This window comes from Lepus europaeus, chromosome 10 (assembly GCF_033115175.1).
Source record: "Lepus europaeus isolate LE1 chromosome 10, mLepTim1.pri, whole genome shotgun sequence".
In the NCBI taxonomy this organism is placed as follows: domain Eukaryota; kingdom Metazoa; phylum Chordata; class Mammalia; order Lagomorpha; family Leporidae; genus Lepus; species Lepus europaeus.
Window position 1 is genome coordinate 24,477,472 of NC_084836.1, and position 13,763 is coordinate 24,491,234.

Below are 13,763 nucleotides of genomic sequence, written 5' to 3' on the forward strand. Positions count from 1 at the left end.
CCTCCCCCCAGTTTCAGCTACTGCTTATTCACCAGACCCTGCCGTTCCTTTGGCGTGCGCTCCCTTTCTTCTCAGCAAAGCTAGTCATTTCCTGCTCGGGCTGTGCTGAGACCTGACTGTGCTTTCCAGCCAGGAGGCAACAACGTGCGTTGGGGGCATATCTGCAGGAAAACAAGCCTCATCCTGAAAGGCACCTGTTTCAGATTAGGTGCCTGGATGTTCCCTCGGGCAAGCAGAGACGTTTTCCTCTGGCAAGTGGTTAGGGCCTATTTCTGCCAGCCTAAGGGGTTAGGGGAATTTAGGAGCTCAAGATTCTCAGACTTGTCTACAGAAATGTCTCCATTGCAGGTCTCTGGACCCCAATCTTTTCTTGGAATCTTTGCTATAGAACTGGATTCTGGGCCAGGTTTTCAGCAAATCTTCTATGCTGTAGTCTCAAGCTGTAACAGCTGTACTCTGTCTTTCAGAACAATGCTTGACTTGTCAATTAGCTGCTGCTAAGACGATAGGGTGGGTCCCATTGCCCTCAGACAGCGAGGGTTTCAACTTTTAAACCCTATGCTGAGGATCCTTTTCACACAACACTTTTAAAACAATTATTTTAAAGACAGAGCAAGAAACACACACACACACAGCATGAGAAAGATGGAGAAAGGGAAGGAAAGAGAGAAATATCTTTCATCCACCGGTTCAGTCCCCAAATGCCCACAACAGCCAAGGCTTGGTCAGGCCAAAGCCAGGAGCAAGGAACCCCTTTATGGTCTTGCACATGGGTCTCTCATGTGGATGGAAGGGATCCAACTAACTGAGCCATCATCTCTGCCTCCCAGGTTACACATTAACAGGTTGCTGGGATGGAGAGGCGAGTGCAGCAGAGATTAGAACCCAGGCACTCCCATGTGGGATGCAGCCTTTCACAGGATGTCCTAACTGCTGCACTACTACACCTGCTCCTATACCTCACTTCTATTGTGTTTACCTGTGTTTCCTAAAAGCAGAGTTTGAAGCAAACACTTAGGTGCTAAGGCTTTCTTTGGCAGTGTAATTCCCATGGAAAAATAAATAAGGGACAGATGGGAAGGAAACAGGATAAAATGCTGGCCAATGCATCACAAAGAAGTACAGCCAGTTCCTCAGACGTTCCTTGTGGGATATCTCACAACAGGCCACATGGATTCATGTCTTAGAGTAGTCCGTAAGAGGGAGGGTACAGAGAACACCTACCTGTGGTCTTTGTCCCAATGAAGGACCAACTCTGCACTTCTAGGTGGGGTCACCTGGCCCCACAAGCAGCTGGGGGTGCCAAATTTCATGCCTTATGATAGATTGTTTCATCATAGCTCCAAAGTGGAAGAAGGAGAAAGAAACTTCAGAGAGTGGCCTCATGTGGTGGAAACAAACAGGCCAGCCTGGAAGCAGTCACCAGGGCAGCTGCTGGAACACAGCCATAGCTGTGAGGACAGAAAATCCAAGGCAGCACATGGAGCGTATCTAGCAAGACCTTAAGGGAGGCAAAGCAGGAGCTGGCGCTGTGGCATCGAGGGTAAAGCTGCCGCCTGCAGCACTGGCATCCCATATGGGCGTCAGGTTCAAGTCCTGGCTGCTCCACTTCCAATCCAGCTCTCTGCTATGACTTGGGAAAGCAGTAGAAGATGGCCCAAGTCCTTGGGCCCTTGCACCCATGCAGGAGACCTGCAAGAAGCTCCTGGCTCCTGGCTTTGGATCGGCACAGCTCCGATCATTTCGGCCAATTGGGGAGTGAACCAGCAGATGGAAGACCTTTCTCTCTCTCTCTCTCTCTGCCTCTCCTTCTCTCTCTATGTAACTCTAACTTTCAAATAAATAAATAAAATTTTTTTAAAAATGGAGGCAGAGCAGCAAGATGCAAAGAGCCTGGATTCTTAACACTGCAAAGCCACAATACTGGTCCTAGAATGCTTGCATCCAAATTATTACGTGAGACAAAAATGAGCTTCCATTTTGTTTAAAGAACTAGTATTGGGGCCGGCGCCATGGCTCACTAGGCTAATCCTCCGCCTTGTGGCGCTGGCACACCGGGTTCTAGCCCTGGTTGGGGCGCCGGATTCTGTCCCAGTTGCCCTCTTCCAGGCCAGCTCTCTGCTGTGGCCAGGGAGTGCAGTGGAGGATGGCCCAAGTACTTGGGCCCTGCACCCCATGGGAGACCAGGAGAAGCACCTGGCTCCTGCCATCGGAACAGCGTGGTGTGCCGGCCGCAGCGCGCCTACCGCGGCGGCCATTGGAGGGTGAACCAACGGCAAAAGGAAGACCTTTCTCTCTGTCTCTCTCTCTCTCTATCCACTCTGCCTGTCAAAAAAAAAAAAAAAAAAAAAGGAACTAGTATTGGAGGTCTTTGCAGGAGTTACCAAACCTCTATTCTAACTATTAAGAATCAGGAATTTCATTTCTTGAAATCAACTTGAGATAATCATGCACACATATGCATAAAATGTATATGCAGCAGATGTTCATTGCTAACATCACTTAATGATAGTAAAACATTAGAAACCATTCAACAGCATATCAATAGAGTCATGTGTAGATAAACTCATTTATCCATAATACTAAACACCAGCCAGTATTCTAAAGGAATGTAGGGGATCTTTATTTTTCAAAATGAAATATTTTTAAGATTTTTTAAATTAAAATGCAAAATGGTATGAACAGCAGGCTAATGTTTATGAACTAGGAAGTACCACAAAATGATACTATTTGCATGCATCTTTGTATATATTATGGGAGAGATGGGAAGAGAGCAAGAACAAGAATGAGAGTGGTAATATATGTTTGAGAGTTTCTGGAAAAACACTCAGTAAGTTTTTAACAGTGGTTACACTTAAGGGAGCACTGGAAATGGAAACTGGGGATCAAATAAGATATTTAATTGTCTATATATTTTTTACTTTTTTTTGACAAAGAAAAGGCCTTCTTGTATTATGTAGTCATAAGTTAATTTAGAAATATTAAACTGGCCAGCACCGCGGCTCACTTGGCTAATCCTCCACCTGCGGTGCCGGCACCCCGGATTCTAGTCGCGGACGGGGCAACGGATTCTGTCCCGGTTGCTCCTCTTCCAGTCCAGCTCTCTGCTGTGGCCCGGGAAGGCAGTGGAGGATGGCCCAAGTGTTTGGGCCCTGCACCCTCATGGGAGACCAGGAGGAAGCACCTGGCTCCTGGCTTTGGATCAGCGCAGCGCACCGGCCGTAGTGACCATTTGGGGGGTGAACCAACGGAAAAGGAAGACCTTTCTCTCTGTCTCTCTCTCTGTCTAACTCTGCCTGTCAAAAAAAAAAAAAAAAAAAAGATTAAACTATTAGCAGTTTGTTATTCCACAAAATTATGATTTCAAGGAGGCCTTCTCCTGTGTTCTTTCCTGTGTTCTTCCAGTTTTTCTGCAGTGAACACCTATAAATTTCATTGTAAAACAATAATATGTGTGCTTTTATTCTGTAGGGCATAAAAATACAGACACATAACAACAGTACAGCAAGCTAAAAATAAACTCCTATGTTCTTTAATTAGAGAGTTTCCACTAACTTCATCATTTTGATGAAAATATTTAGAAGCACATTCTTGGACCAAAAACTATTTGCTTTATTTACTGAATCTCAACAAAGGCAGAAAATATCTTTCTTATTTGTGCATTTTTTAAACACTGAACTCTGAGTCTGAGAGTCTCCATGGACTTTCAGAATAGGCAGTGTTTCTTTAAGTATGTGTTCTAACTCTCCCTTCTTCTCCCCTCTCCAGCCTTCTTCATTAAACATGAACTTAAAGACTGCAGCCATGAGTTTCCTGTAAGGCAGGCAGGAAGGGAAATATGCAAAGACATTGCAACCCAGGATCCTCAAGGAGAAGCTTCTGCAGGGGGCAGATTGGAGGCCCACTGAGAGAAGGATGTTCTTGGATCTGTCATATAATAACTGTGTAAACTTTTATTTGGGGGCTGGTGCTGTGGCATAGCGGATAAAGCTGCTGCCTGCAGTGCCAGCATCCCATATGGGCTCCAGTTCAAGTCCTGGCTGCTCCACTTCCAATCCAGCTCCCTGCTATGGCCTGGGAAAGCAGTAGAAGATAAGTCTTTGGGCCCCTTCACCCACATGGGATACCTGGAAGAAGTTCCTGGCTCCTGGCTTCACATGGGCGCAGCTCCAGCCGTTGCGGCCATCTGGAGAGTGAACCAACAGATGGAAAACTTTCCCTCTCTCTCTCTCTCTCTCTCTCTCTCCTTCTCTCTATGTAACTCTGACTTTCAAATAAATAAATAAATCTTTAAAAAATTTTATTTGGCTTTCCAGGTTGATCAGAAAACCTTAGTTTAATGACTTCCAAACTTTTTACCACAATTCATGATAAGAACCCATTTTTAGTTTGATTCTATCAGGAGGCTGAATGTTAAGTGCTGAATGTTAATGTTAAATGATTGAGATGAGAAACAATCCTATCTTTCAATCCTGGAAATATGCCTGAGTTTTTGGATTGCTTCAACACTCCTTGTTTGCAAATCAGGTAATTCTTTTTTTTTTTTTTTTTTTTTTTGACAGGCAGAGTGAATAGAGAGAGAGAGAGACAGAGAGAAAGGTCTTCCTTTTGCCGTTGGTTCACCCTCCAGTGGCCGCCGCGGCTGGCGCTGCGACCTGCGCATCGCGCTGATCCGATGGCAGGAGCCAGGTGCTTCTCCTGGTCTCCCATGGGGTGCGGTGCCCAAGCACTTGGGCCATCCTCCACTGCACTCCCTGGCCACAGCAGAGAGCTGGCCTGGAAGAGGGGCAACCGGGACAGGATCGGTGTCCCGACCGGGACTAGAACCCGGTGTGCCGGCGCCGCAAGGCGGAGGATTAGCCTAGTGAGCCATGGCGCAGGCCCGAGGTAATTCTTACCTTTTTAAAAATAATTTACTCTTCCAGGCCAGCTCTCTGCTGTGGCCAGGGAGTGCAGTGGAGGATGGCCCAAGTTCTTGGGCCCTGCACCCCATGGGAGACCAGGAGAAGCACCTGGCTCCTGCCATCGGAACAGCGCGGTGCGCCGGCCGCAGCGCGCTACCGCGGCGGCCATTGGAGGGTGAACCAACGGCAAAAAGGAAGACCTTTCTCCCTGTCTCTCTCTCACTGTCCACTCTGCCTGTCAAAAAAAAAAAAAAATTTACTTTATTTACTGTAAAGGTAGAGTAACAGAGAAAGAGGGAGAGAAAGAAGGATAGAGAAAGAGATCTTCCATCCTCTGGTTCAGAGAGATATATTACAAAATAATAATGGGTCAACCCACCAAAAAGACCTAGAAATTGTAAATATGTATGGACCAAGAAACAGAGGTGCAAAAGAAATGAAACAAAAATTGATAGAACTAAACTAGACCTAGGCCGTCGCCGTGGCTTAACAGGCTAATCCTCCGCCTTGCGGTGCCGGCACACCGGGTTCTAGTCCCGGTTGGGGTGCCGGATTCTATCCCGGTTGCCCCTCTTCCAGGCCAGCTCTCTGCTATGGCCCGGGAAGGCAGTGGAGGATGGCCCAAGTGCTTGGGCCCTGCACCCGCATGGGAGACCAGGAGAAGCACCTGGCTCCTGGCTTCGGATCAGCACGATGCGCTGGCCACAGCGGCCATTGGAGGGTGAACCAACGGCAAAAAGGAAGACCTTTCTCTCTGTCTCTCTCTCTCACTATCCACTCTGCCTGTCAAAAAAAAAAAAAAAAAGAACTAAACTAGACCTAAAAAATCCACAATTATAGTTGGGTACTTCAACAGCCCTCTCCCCACAACTACTAGATTAAAAATAGAGAAAAATCAACAACTTACAGAAAAACTCAACAATCCCATGAATCAACATGGACTTTTTTTTACATGTATAGAATGTACTATTCCTTTTGAGTGTTCACATATAATGTATCAAAACAGATCATCTCCTGAAGCAAAATAAATAAATACATTTCAAAAAATGAAAATTTAAAGAGGTAATTCTCTGACCACAATGAACCCAAGTCAGTGGAAATAAACAGCAGACCCATCTCTAAACATCAGCAACTGAAAAACACTCTACCACATAATCCATTGGTCAAAGAGGAAGTGCCAGATGAAACCAAATATGCATTGAACTAAACAAAAGTGAAAATGAAACATACCAAGACATGTGGCACCCAGGCACAGCAGAACTGATGGTTAAGTTTCTAACCCTAAAAGCTGACACTAAGAAAATGAAGTGTCTAGTTAACAATCCAAACTCCTATCTCAAAATCTAGAAAAAGAGAAGCAAAACCAACCAAAGCCATCAGAAGGAAAGAAATATAAGAACAGAATCAAATGAAATTTAAATAACTGATGGGACCTGATACATGAGCATAAATTTAAAGTTAATGCACATATTTCGGGGAAGATTAAGTGAGTTAACATATGCAAAATTCTTACAGCAGTTCCTAGCCCAAAATAAGTTTTCAGTAAGTGTTACTTTTTTATTGCTTGCTAACAAAATATTTGAGTGAGAACAACTGAAGCAAGAGGTTAAGAAAGCAATTCCATTTTTGAATAACAATATAAAAAAGTGATTGTTAAGGTGACAAATTCATTTTTTCAGAAGATTTGTTTTGGGAGCTCTGTGAAGTCTTACATTCCTGTTTATCCACGATAACACATTTCCAATGTCATCTTTTTTTTTTTAAAGATTTATGTACTTATTTGAAAGGCAGAGTTACAGAAAGGCAAGGCAAAGAGAGAAAAAGAGGTCTTCTAGCCGCTAGTTCACTCCCCAAATGGCTGTAACGGCTGGAGCTGTGCCAATCTGAAGCCAGGAGCCAGGAGCTTCTTCCTCGTCTTCCATGCAGGCACAGGGGCCCAAGGACTACTGCTTTTCCAGGCCATAGCAGAGAGCTGGATTGGAAGTAGAGTAGCCGGGACTTGAACCAGCACTCATATGGGATGCTGGCATGGCAGGCAGAGGCTTTATCCACTATGCCACAGCGTCGGTCCCCCCCTTCCCCGTCATCTTAATAGGAAACCCATTCCACAGTGTCATGAGCTAAATTCATCAGGTACACTATCAACAGAAGTGCCAGCTTTATTTTCCCCAGTTCCTCACTACATATGAATTTTTCTTCAAATTTCTGGGTATGAAGTCTGCAAAGAATTAATAATAGTGAAATAGGGTCGGCGCCGTGGTTCACTTGGCATATCCTCTGCCTGCGGCGCCAGCACACCGGGTTCTAGTCCCGGTTGGGGCGCCAGATTCTGTCCCAGTTGCTCCTCGTCCAGTCCAGCTCTCTGCTGTGGCCCAGGAGTGCAGTGGAGGATGGCCCAAGTGCTTGGGCCCTGCACCCGCATGGGAGACCAGGAGAAACACCTGGCTCCTGGCTTTGGATCAGCGCAGTGCACCAGCTGCAACGTGCCAGCTGTAGTGGCCACTTAGGGGGTGAACCAACGGAAAAAGGAAGACCTTTCTCTCTATCTCTCTCTCTGTCTAACTCTGCCTGTCAAAAATTTTTTTAAAAAAAATAGTGAAAAGGTAATGAAGCCAGGGAATATACGTATGTGTGTGTATGTGTATTGTTATATCCAAATGCTTAAAACAATGTCTGACACTTAGTAGTCACTCAACAAATACTTACTGAATGAATAAATGGAGTGAGTGAACAAAAAAAAATGCATGACAAATCTGGAAAATTGAAAATGAATTCAAACATGAGCACCCAAAACAATCCCTAATGGTGTTAATACCCAACGAATGTAAGAGATGACTTGAGGAACCTGCTATGCAACACACGGGTAAATAACCAATGCATGTAAACCTTCCTTATTCCAAAAGGGCTCTCCACTCACTCAGCTGTGTGGACTGTGTGGCTTCACCACCAATCATGGTTAATTGGGTCAGGAATGAACACTTGACCTAGCTGCACCAATCAGATTCCTTCTCCTGGGGAATCTGAAGTAAAGAGAAGCTGAGAAAGCTGGTCTGCAGAGAACAAAGTAGGATTTCCCAGAAAAGTGAAAACAGTAGCTGGAGAGAGAGGATTGCCCATGTTAGTAAGAATCCTCTGGTCCTGATTCTAATCCCTTCTAGAGGATCAATTGCCATTTGTTCCTGAATAGCCTAATAATACATTCACCTTTGCAGATGGGACAAAAATCAGATTTATTTTCTGATGCTCTGAACCAAAAGACTTTGGACAGGGAGGACTATAATTGATTCGTTCTTAGACACGTTGAATCTGACTTCCTCTCCTTGTTCAGAAATAGTGGTACCTGATTTGACCATAGCTTTCTTCCACTTTGTTATGTCTTTTTTATACAGTATATACTAGTGGATTTTAATTTTTACGTATTTTCATTTTATTTGAAAGGCAGAGACTGGACAAGGAGTGGGGGTGGAGACAGAGATAGAGACAGAGAGAGATCTCCTCTACTGGTTCACTCCCCAAAATGCCTGTAACAGCCAGGGCTGAGCCAGGCCAAAGCCAGCAGCCAGGAACTCTATCCACATCTGCCGTGCAGGTGGCAGGCACCCAAAAACTTGAGCCATCACTACTGCCTACCAGGGTGAGCATTAGAGGAAGCTGGATCAGAAGGGGAGACAGGCCTCCTTCCCAGGAATTCTGATGTAGGATTGCAGACACTCCAAATAGCTTCTTACCCAAACTTAGCCAAACACCTGCACCTCATTACGTATTTTTTTTTCAGATGTGTGTGACTGGGACACTGTACTTCTGAACCTAATATGACTTGACTTTTTTTTTTAGATTTATTAATTATTTGAAAGTCAAAGTTACACAGAGAGAGGAGAGGCGCAGAGAGAGAGAGGTCTTCCATCCTCTGGTTCACTCCTCAATTGGCCACAACAGCCAGAGCTGCGCCTATCCAAAGCCAGGAGCCAGGAGCTTCCTCCAGGTCTCCCACATGGGTGCAGGGGCCCAAGGACTTGGGCCGTCTTCCACTGCTATCCCAGGCCATAGTAGAGAGCTGGATTAGAAGTGGAGCTGCCGGGTCTCAAACCGGCACCCATATGGGATGCCGGAGCTGCAGGCCAGGGTGTTAACCCGCTGCACCACAGCGCCAGCCCCCTCAATACATTTTAATAAGAAAATTCCATGCCCCTTTCTTACTGTTATTCGAGGGGATATCCAACATTACAACATAGGTATAATTTTTTTCTACTCTAACTCAGCTTCCCAAGTCTCTGAGCACCTTATGTTGTCCATCTCTTTAATAGAGAATAGTCCTGAAAAAGGGAGTTTCAAAGCATCTGCTCATCAGAGACAAACACAAGAGACAGCGTCTTCCTCTTGGATACACGTACAAAAGTCATAAGTAAAGTGGAACAGAAGACGTATGCAGGGAAGTTTGAACTACAGAAAATGTACAAGCAGTGAAATGCATGTCATTTTCTAATTGCTTAGTGGTTTCAACACCTCTTCACAATATCTTGAAAAAAAAATCTGCAAATTTCAAACCAGCTCTGTGCAAATGGATTTCTTAATGTCAGTAGGCTCCGCACACTCACAGCCCACGCTCATTCAGTTGCTAAGTGCACTGGATTGTCACAGTATGTTCCAAAGGCTCTAGATTTCTCTCAAATGTGAAAGATGTGCTTCTAATTGGAAGCAAAGTCTTTGTCTTCAAAATACAACATCCTCTAAAAACAAACAAACAAACAAACCAAAACACTGTGCTCATTAGATTTCAACCAGTTTATATTAAAAGCAGTTTCCCAAAGCAACAGGAAGTTTGTAAGTTCTAAAATTTAATAATGTAATTTTATAGTTTGAACCCAAAGATGATTTATAGATGAGTTATTATTAACTTCACCTCATTAGGAGTAAAGATCATAACATGCCATTGAAATGTTTTTCTCCTACCATGCCTTGGTAACTTCTATTGATGAGATGTATTGCAAGATGTCTTTGGGTTCTCTAAATCAATAACATAAACAAAGTGTTAGGCAAATGTTTAAGACTGTGGTAAAAAGAAGGGGGAAATATGACAATAAATAAGTGACAACAGTTATATTTAGTGGATACACACACACATACACACACCCACATTTGCGAGTGGGAGTGCTACAGCAAAGTTGGGATCTGTTAGATATTGCAAACCACAGACCTAAGGAGTTGAGTCACATAGGAGAGATTGACAATTCATTCCATATGTTATTTGCCAGAATGAGGTGCGTTCTTAGGTTCATCACGTCAACACATGTCATCAAACATACAAACTTTACCTTAAGATTCTATTATTTTGCAAAGAATATGAGTTTTGAAAAAGCTCAATCCGAAAGAAAAATGAAACTGTCCACAAGTACCACCACTAGGTGGGGTAACCACTATTACATTTTAGGGTATCTTTTCACCCTTGTTAAAATAAGCACAGCAAATGAAACAAAAATAAGGGGTGGGCATAGAGGGTAAATCTGCCGCCTGCTCCCACATCCCTTATGGTCACTGGTTTGAGCTCAGGCTGTTCCACTTTGGACCCAGCTCCCTGCTAATGTGCCTGATGACCCAAGTGCTTGGGCCTCTGTACCCACGTGGGAGACCCGGAGGAAATTCCTGGTTCCTGGCTTTGGCCTGGCCCTGCCCCGACCATTGTGGCTATTTGGGGAGCAAATCAGCAGATGGAAGACTTCTCTCTTTGTCTCTCTCTCTCTGTAACTGCCTTTCACATAAATAAAAATAAATCTTTTCTTTTAAAGGAAAAAAATCTGATTTTAATTTACTCCTGATTTTCGTTAAACTTCTACGCCTCAGCTTAGGATAGCAGGATCACAATTCCTTCCCCCAGTTACTAACATGCAGATGCTTTCATATCCCAAAAGGGAAGTTCAAATTACCATGCTGTAGACTTTCTAGGACTGTTCCTGCAGTGTTACTTTGTAGAGGAGCCAGGACAACCCGGACACTCCTGTCTTCGCTGTCCTAGCTACACACATCACGCTTTTCGATATACGCCAGACAAGATCTGGTCCATGGAGCGGGTGACGTCGTTAGCGATCCACTCATTCACCAGGTGAGTGCTGCTCCGGTGTTTCCACAGCACATCAGACTCACAGATAAATCTCTGGGCGTCATTTCCGGCCCCAGTAACACACCGGAGCCCTTAGCCACAATGTGGGCGTTATCCTCACTCTTCCACATAGTGGGAACGCAAAAGGACTCCAGTAAATCTGCCCCACACAGCAGCTTCACCTTTGGCACACCTTTTGCTTTTGGCTCCAGGGGTTTTTTGCTGAATGGAACTTGGTCTTCGTGGTGCACACTTCCTCTCCGCCCAGACCTCGCCAGCACCAGAGAGCTCTGCTGCTGATCACAGCGGCCACCGCTGGTTTCCCTTCTTGGTGTCTTAGCACCTCCACGGTCTCCACTCGCTCTTTCTGAAGGCTTTCCCAGGTGTGGACTCCCACCCGTTCTGAATGCTTAGTGGCCGGCTCTGCCATGGCAACGCGGAGGTGGGCAGGGATGAGTCCCTTCTTCTTATTTGCATCATCTACTTTGACAATTTTATATTTTCCTGTCTCACTCATGTAGTCCCCGGCCAGCTCCAACAACTTGAGGTGCATGTTAGTGATAGGATTGAAGGAACCGCAAGCAAGGAGAACCCCTTCTGTCTTCTCTGAGTTGGCCATGGTAAGAATTTGAAGCTGTCAATCTAAATGGAATCCTCCAGAACCTCCCTTATTGATTTTACAAAGGAAATTCTTAGCATTTGAAGTGTTTTTTGCAAGATCGGCTGCTGGAACCATTTAGACTAGCATGTCAACAGTCTTCTCTAAGGTGGACTGGAAAAGTAGCTTCCTCTCGGAATTGTAATTTCGCCCCTAGAGACCACCTGCAACTGGCACAGCAGCTAGGGGAACATCAGAGCTGCACCCTTATTCACTCCCAGAGCTAAAAATAAATCTTTAAAAAGAAAACAAGGGGCCGGCGCAGCAGGCAAAGCTGCTGCCGCCTGCAATGCTGGCATTCCATCTGGGTGCCAGTTCTAGTCCTGGCTGCTCTACTTCCTATCCAGCTCTCTGCTATGGCCTGGGAAAGCAACAGAGGCTGGCTCAAGTCCTTGGGCCCCTGCACCCACACGGGAGACCCAGAAGGAGCTCCTAGCTCCTGGCTGCAGATCAGCTCAGCTCCTGCCATTGTGGCCATCTGGGAAGTGAACCAGTGGATGGAAGGCCTCTTTCTCTCTCTACCTCTGCCTCTCTGTAACTCTGCCTTTCAAATAAATTAATTAATTTAAAAAAAAGAAAGAAAGAAAACAAAAATGGTAGCACATAATGCAAAGTCAGTATGGCATATTACCTGGTAGCATGGACTTTACACAACACTACCGGATTCCAATCTGAGCTCTGTCACTTGCTAACTACATTGCCTCTTGCAAGTTTCTGCACATCTCAGAATCAAAATTTTCTAATCCTTAAAATGTAATAATATTAGTACATACCTCATAGCATTTTTGTGAAAATGAATACTCAGGAGCTGGCACTGTGGCTAGTGGGTAAAGCTGCCGCCTTCAGTGCTGGCACCTCATGTGGGAGCACTGGTTCGAGACCTGGCTGCTCCACTTCCGATTCAGCTCTCTGCTATGGCCTGGGAAAGCAGTAGAAGATGGCCCAAGTCCTTGGGCTCCTGTGTCCACATGGGAAGACCCAGAGGAAGCTTCTGGCTCCTGGATCATGGCTTTGGATCAGCACAGCTCCGACCATTGTGACCAACTGGGGAGTGAACCAGTGGTTGGAAGACCTCTCTCTCTCTCTGCCTCTCCTTCTCTCTTTGTGTAACTCTGACTTTCAAATAAATAAATAAATCTTTAAAAAAAAAAAAGTGAAAATTAATACTCAAAACACAACACAGAACATGGTAAAATCTCAGTAAATGCTAACTATTATTATGTATATTGTTATTTCACTGAAGATTATATTGGAGACCTCCTTCCCACACCTCACTTTTTTTTCAAAGCCTGAATAGTATTCCACAGTATGGATTTGTTTTAATTCATGTAGTACATTCTCCTGCTTGTTATTGGACATATACAGATTGCCCCCAATGTATTCACAAATAATGCTGCAAATAATATCTTCGTGCCTAGATTTCAGTATTTTTGAAGAGTAAAGGCCTAGAGCAAAAACAGAAAAAATCAAAAGAGATAAATATTTTAAAGTATATTTTAGATACTTCTGAATTTCTCTCCTAAAATGTGCCAATTTGTTTTCTGACCAAATTCATGAAAACGATCTTTTCCCTTTATGGCGTGTCTGTGTGTTGGGGAGTATGCTGAAACAGGGCTATGAAAATGTTCTATATTTTCTTATGGTATCATTACTAATTAGTGTTTTGCAGTTGAGAGCTTAGTAACCTAGCTTTTCTGTTATGATATAAAGTAGAATTTTATTTCTATCTGGATAAGTGGCCAAATGTTCCATTACCATTTACTGAGTGGTATGTCAATTCCCAACTTATCTGAAATGATACTCTATTTAGACACTTAATTTCGTATAGACATAGATCAGTTTCTACCCACTATTTTTTCTATTGATTCACTTGTTGTCTGATACTATCACATAATTTAATTGCTACAATGTAGTATATATATAGTTTTATGTTTAAATTTTTATTTTCATTTGAAAGACAGAAAGACAGATTTTCTATATGTGGGTTCCTTTCCCAATGCCTACAATAGCCAAGGCTGGACCAAGCTAAAGCCAGGAGCCCAGAACTCATTTCGGGTCCCCTGTGTGGGTGGCAGCGACCCTGGTCCTTGAGCCATCACCTGCTGCC

The 13,763-nt window shown here is 44.3% G+C and overlaps 1 pseudogene; it reads right to left on the reverse strand.

Moving 5' to 3' along the window:
* Positions 1 to 10,796: 10,796 nt before the first annotated feature.
* On the reverse strand, positions 10,797 to 11,617 carry LOC133767993 (nicotinamide/nicotinic acid mononucleotide adenylyltransferase 1-like; annotated as a pseudogene).
* Positions 11,618 to 13,763: the final 2,146 nt, after the last annotated feature.